This window comes from Spermophilus citellus (assembly GCF_964194105.1).
Source record: "Spermophilus citellus genome assembly, chromosome: 4".
Taxonomy (NCBI): domain Eukaryota; kingdom Metazoa; phylum Chordata; class Mammalia; order Rodentia; family Sciuridae; genus Spermophilus; species Spermophilus citellus.
In genome coordinates, this window is record NC_138185.1 from 107,038,744 (window position 1) to 107,045,211 (window position 6,468).

Genomic DNA, 6,468 nt, shown 5'->3' on the forward strand with positions numbered 1-6,468 from the left:
TCCAAATTTAAAAAGTTTAGAGTAAAAAGGGTTATTTTCAGTTTATCTTTGGGGGATATATACTCCTTACCAATTCCCTCCTTTTGTTTTAATAAGTACATTTTAATAGTTTGATGAGCTTTTTCAACTATGCCTTGCCCTCGTGGATTGTATGGAATTCCTGTTATGTGAGTAATGCCAAATGATGAGCAAAATTGTTTAAAAGAGGTAGAAGTATAACCAGGACCATTGTCCGTTTTTAACTGTTTTGAAACACCCACAGTGGCAAAATTTTGTAAGCAATGAGCTATAACATCTTTAGTTTTTTCTCCGGCATGAAGGGAGCCCATCAAAAATCCAGAAGAAGTATCAACTGTAACATGCAAATATTTTAATTTTCCAAATTCTGGCAAGTGTGTGACGTCCATCTGCCAAATATGGCTAGGTATCAATCCTCTAGGATTGACTCCAAGATTAACTTGTGGTAAAAAGGTCACACAATTTTGGCATTGTTTTATTATTTGTCTAGCTTGTTCCTTAGTTATTTTAAAACGCTTTTGTAAAGTATTAGCATTGACATGGAACCTTTTATGAAAATTTATAGCTTCTTCTAGTGTAGAGAAAATATGTATGTCATGTGTAGTTTTATCTGGTAAGTCATTGCCCAAACTAAGTGCTCCAGGCAATCCTGTATGTGCCCTGATATGTCCTATAAAGAATGGATCTTTTCTGTCCCAGATTAAACTTTGTATAGTGGAAAACAAAGAGAAAACAGTAGAAGAAGGGGAAATCCTACCAGCATCTTCAAGGGATACTATAGCATTAACTTTAAATACAGAATCTTTAAACATCATAAAAGCTTGTAATACTGCATTAAGCTCTACCTTTTGAGCTGATTGTTTGGGTACTAAAAATGTAAAAGTTTGATCAGGTGTAACTATTGCTGCTGTACCATTATTTGACCCATCAGTGAATATATTTGCAGCATTCATGATAGGTGTTTTTCTTGTCATTTTTGGAAAAATTACAGGATGCAATGACCAAAAAGACAATAAAGGATTAGATGGTAAGTGGTTATCAAATGAAACATTAGATTTGCACATGATTATTGCCCAAGTATTTAACTCATTAGCTAATTCATCAATTTGATTCATAGTATATGGAGTAATAATTTTATTGGGAGAAATTCCAAATACTCCCTTTGCTGTTTTTATTCCTTTGAGTATTAATTGTCCTACAGCCTCAGGATACCTAGTAAGAATAGTGTTAGGAGAATAAGATAAATGTATCCATAATAATGGACCTTCTTGCCAAAATACTCCTGTAGGAATATTTTTTGTTGGTAGTACAATAAATAATAAAGGCAAACTTATATCAATTCTATCCAAATGCATATTTTCCATATATGTTTCAATGATTTTTAATGCCTTTCTTGCTTCAGGCGTTAACATTCGGGGTGAATTTGGATCTGATGGACCTTTTAGGATATCAAATAAAGGTCCTAATTCTCCTGTTGGAATACCTAGATAAGGCCTTATCCAGTTTATGTCTCCTAATAACTTTTGAAAGTCATTAAGTGATTTGAGTTGATCTACTCGTATTTGAATTTTTGGTGGACGGACCATGGTTGAGGATAATAGAACTCCTAAATAATTAATTGGAAAATTTAATTGTACTTTATCTATTGCTATCTCTAGATTATAATTTTTTAATAAGTTTGTAAGTGTGGCATAACATTCTAACAATGTGTTTTTAGCTTTGTGTGCTAATAATACATCATCCATATAGTGAAATATTTGTAGTTCAGGATTTTGATTTCTAAGTGGCTGGATTACTTTGTTAACATAAATTTGACACATAGTTGGGCTGTTAGCCATCCCTTGAGGGAGTACTTTCCATTCATATCTCTGATCAGGACCTTCATGATTCAGTGCAGGGATAGTAAATGCAAAACGTGGACTATCCTCAGGATGAATTGGAATTGAAAAAAAACAATCTTTAATATCTATAACTAAAACATACCAAGTTTTTGGCAAAGCAGACAATTGAGGAATCCCCGATTGAGCAGGTCCCATAATGACCATTTCATTATTAATGGCTCTTAAATCTTGCAATAATCTCCATTTACCAGATTTCTTTTTGATGACAAAAATGGGAGTATTATGGGGAGATACAGAAGGTTGTATATGTCCTTCCGCTAATTGTTAGTTTGACCAGGTCATGGGCTGCTTGTATCTTTTCTTTAGTCAAGGGCCACTGAGGAACCCATACTGGTCTTTCTGATTTCCATGTAATTTTTATTGTCTCAGTGGCCCTTTGTGAAAATCCAACCCATGTCTGTCTGTTCCTTGGTCTATTTGTATTGGTGCTGTTATACCTTGTTCTTGTTTTTCTAATCTTTTTCCTTTCCTAAAACCTTGTCTAGCCATAATAGTGGGTGCATTTTGATTGGTGTTATTTGTTAATGTCAAACCTAATTGATCTAAGACATCTCGTCCCCATAAATTTACGGGAAGATGATCCAATACATATGGCTGTATAGTTCCTTCACATCCTTCAGGATCCTTCCAATCTAATACCATTGCGCTTCTATCGGGATTAGTCGCCACTCCTAGGCCTCTAAGCGTTTGAGTGGCTTGTTGTAATGGCCAATGTTTTGGCCATTCTTGACGAGAGATGATGCTAAGGTCTGCACCTGTATCCAGTAGCCCATTAAATTCATGTCCTTGAATATTTAGTTTTAGCATGGGGCGAGAATCTAAATTTAAAGAAAGCATAGCCCAATCTACACCTGTGGAGCCTAATCCCTTGGAACCTCTTTCTACAGCATGACTGGAAAATTTATCATGTAGGCTTGGTATTATTAGTAACTGTGCTATTCTATCTCCTGGTGAAATTACTGATATACCCTTTGGAGAACTGGCTATAATTTTTATTTCACCTTCATAATCGGGACCAATTACCCCAGGACTTATCAAAAGTCCTTTTAGAGTAGAAGAGCTGCGTCCCAATAATAAGCCTACTGTTCCTTTGGGAAGAGGTCCTTTTACCCCAGTGGGAATGATTTGAACTCCCATCTCTGGAGTTAGTACTGATCTGGCGGAGGCGCAGATGTCCAACCCTGCGCTCCCTCTGGTTTGTCTGATGAGGGATCTGATGGACAATGTGTCCTGGTCACTACCCTGATGGGGTTGCTGGGTTCCTCCAGTGCTCCGTATATTTGTGGTTTTGGGCCCCGGAGCATTGGGGCCCCCTGTCCATTTTTTGGCAACGGAGCCCGATGCCTTTGTCCACGATATTGTGGATAAACACCTTGTCCTTGTTCGTTTTTTGATAATGGAGTACCCTCTATGGTGGTTTGAGAACGGCATTCATTAGCCCAATGTCTCCCTCTACGGCATCGTGGGCAAATACCCGGTATTCTACTCCTTTGATACCTAGTTTTGTTAAACCCTCCTCCTATGGGGCAATTCCTTTTAAAATGTCCTGTTTGTTGACAATTGTAGCATGTTCTTGGCCTGGTATATAATGCCTGTTTTACTGCAGCTGCCACAATTTGCCCTTGTTCATTAATGTCTCTGGCATCTAAAGCCTGTTTTACTGCAGCTGCCATGACTTGCTCTTGTTCATTAATGTCTCTACATAATTTAATATATGTGTTTAAATCTTCCTGTTTCCATGGTCTAATGATATCTCTGCACCAACGATTCGCTTGGTCATAAGCCAGTTGTTTTATTAATGGCATTGCTTGTTCTGTATTCCCAAAAACTCTGGTAGCTGTTTGAATAAGCCTATCTACAAATTCAGCATAAGGTTCATTGGCTCCTTGTATTATCTTAGATAATTGACCTTGTAAACCTCCATGTCCTTGTAAAGTTTTCCATGCCTTAACTGCATCTACAGCAATTTGTGCATATACGCCAGGATCATATGCAATTTGTTGCTGCCGATCCTCATAAGGTCCCTTTCCTAACAACATATCTAGATTTCTCTGAGAATAACCAGCTGCTGCATTTCGCCTAGCCGTCTCCTTGCAAAATTCCTCATTGGCAACCTTCCATAACAGATATTGTCCTCCATTTAGCACAGCTTTACACATATTAGCCCAATCTGCTGGCGTCATGCTTAAGTTGGTAATGGATTCGACTAAGCTTACAGTGAAGGGTGCTTGAGGACCATAGGTTGTTACAGCCTCTTTTAGCTCCTTCACTGTTTTGAAATTTAAACCCTGGTAAATTCGCTGCCCTCCTACCTCAAATACAGGGCATACTTGAGATCCTGTCTCAGGATCCCAACTATCAACTGCGGGGGTTGGGAGTCTCCTAGCATATGGAGGTGGTGCTGTTGATATGTCCTCTGGTGATAGAATGCTGTTAGTAGCAGTCTCCTGTAGAGGTGGTGCTGATGGTTGGACACTTACGCTCTCTGATAGAAAGGTGTTATTAGCAGTCTCCTGTTGTAACTTTTCCCCTGATGGCTTTTTCTGCTCTAAACTTCCTTCCTCTGCCTCACTAGCTCGAAGGACCTTCTCTTTTACTTGAATCTTTATGTCTTCTCCTTCCTCTACCTTTGTCTGAATTGAAGGCTTTGGACTAAGCAAACCAGATACCAACGCCCACAATGTCAATGTGCCAACTGGCAGAGTCCCTGGGTTGTTCTTTTCTATTCTTTTTAAATCTTCACCATGATGGTCCCACTGTGATATATCTAACAACTCCTCCTTAAAAAGCCATGGGCTACATTGTTGTATTGTATCAATGTATGCCCTGACTGCACTTGATTTTACTGGGATGCCTCCTTCCTCTAACAATTTACTTAACAGTCTTTCGGTTTGTTTTTTACTAATTGCTGATTCCGTATTTCTGCTATAATACAACCCAACAAGATAACCCCAAACAAAATTGAGACAGAATGAAATAAAAATGGAACAACACAAAATCATTATGACAGCCTTTCTATCCTCCTGACATGTGCATCCGTCCTTTCTCCCTATCTGTTCCTCAGACGCAAATAGTTTTTCCTCAGACGCAAATAGTTTTTCCTCAGATGTGAGCGGTTTCTCCAGGGACAGGCAAGTTAAAACAAAAATGAAGCAAAACAAAAGAGGAATCTTAGAATGGCTACCCATCCTCTCGCCCTGCCCTCAGGGGCGAGCAGTTTACTTACCCTCAGTCGCTCCCTGTGCGGGCCACCAAATGCCGCAGTCTGGCTGGGCACAATTCAGGAGCCACTTGTCAAAAGAAACAAACTTTATTTTTAGAACTAAAAACACCAAACAAAACAGCTCCTCAGGGAAAACCCCTCAGAGCCCAACTGCCACCACTGGCTTCCCACAAGCCTCTCACCCCCACACAACCCTCACAACCTCCCACAATCCTCCTGTTCTTGAGGCCGATTGGCTGGGTTGCGTGGGCGGAGCCAAAGAAGTCCCCCAATGAGCAGCTCCGTGGAAGAGCCAATCAGCTAGATGTTGCTGGGGCCTCTGTGAGCCAATCATCAGCTGGCAGTCTGAAGGGCAGGGAAACAACCCAATGAACATCACCGCAGAGGAGCCAACCAGCTAGATGTTGCTGGGGCCGCTGTGAGCCAATCATCAGCTGGCAGTCTGAAGGGCAGGGAAACAGCCCAATGAATATCACCGCAGAGGAGCCAATCAGCTAGATGTTGCTGGGGCCGCTGTGAGCCAATCATCAGCTGGCAGCTGGAAGTTTGCTGGGGCCCCTTTGGCTGTGGCTCTCAACAAAAAGTGACCTCAAAGGTACAAATGAAACTAGGAGATCTTGGGAAAATAAGTGTAGTTGTTCTATAAGAGTGGGTATAAGTGTGAGGAAATTTGTTTCTCCATCAATATCTACCTGAGAGTGTCCACTTCAGAGGAGATACTAAACAAAACAATGAAGAGGACAGTCACTAGTATCTGTCGTTGGTCACCTCAGTTCTTAGAAAATGGTTTCATCAATGAAGTAGACATAGTATCAGGGGTGAGGCCATGTGCAGGCTCAATGCTACAAGTTCCTTTTCACCAAAGCTGATCTAGTTATTGCTGCCAACTGTCTGATGATAGAACAACCCTGACTGAATCTTTGCCGTCAACAGGATACCATCTCTTGAACAGAACAGGCAGATAATTAAATCAAATTCCCTCATCTGCAGGGGACAGTGATTCATCCTTCCTGGGACTGGCACCTTTTCAGGATCTGGGCTTTTGTCTTCTGCCCACAGTACTTCTGCCAACATTACCATCAGAATGTCTGCTTTACAAACATGGGATCCTGTGTAACATCACTTTGGACTAAGTTAATTATTCTCTGGTACAGGAGTTACAACAATGGGCACACAGTGTTGGGATCTTTTGGGACTAATATACCTTTCAAAGTGACTCAATTCTTTGGCTTTTTTCAGAACCTAATGCAGTGGCCTTAGCACTGGAGAGTGGCTTGGACAGTCTGCTAGGTTGTCCAAATGAAGACTAACTCAGTCACAACCATG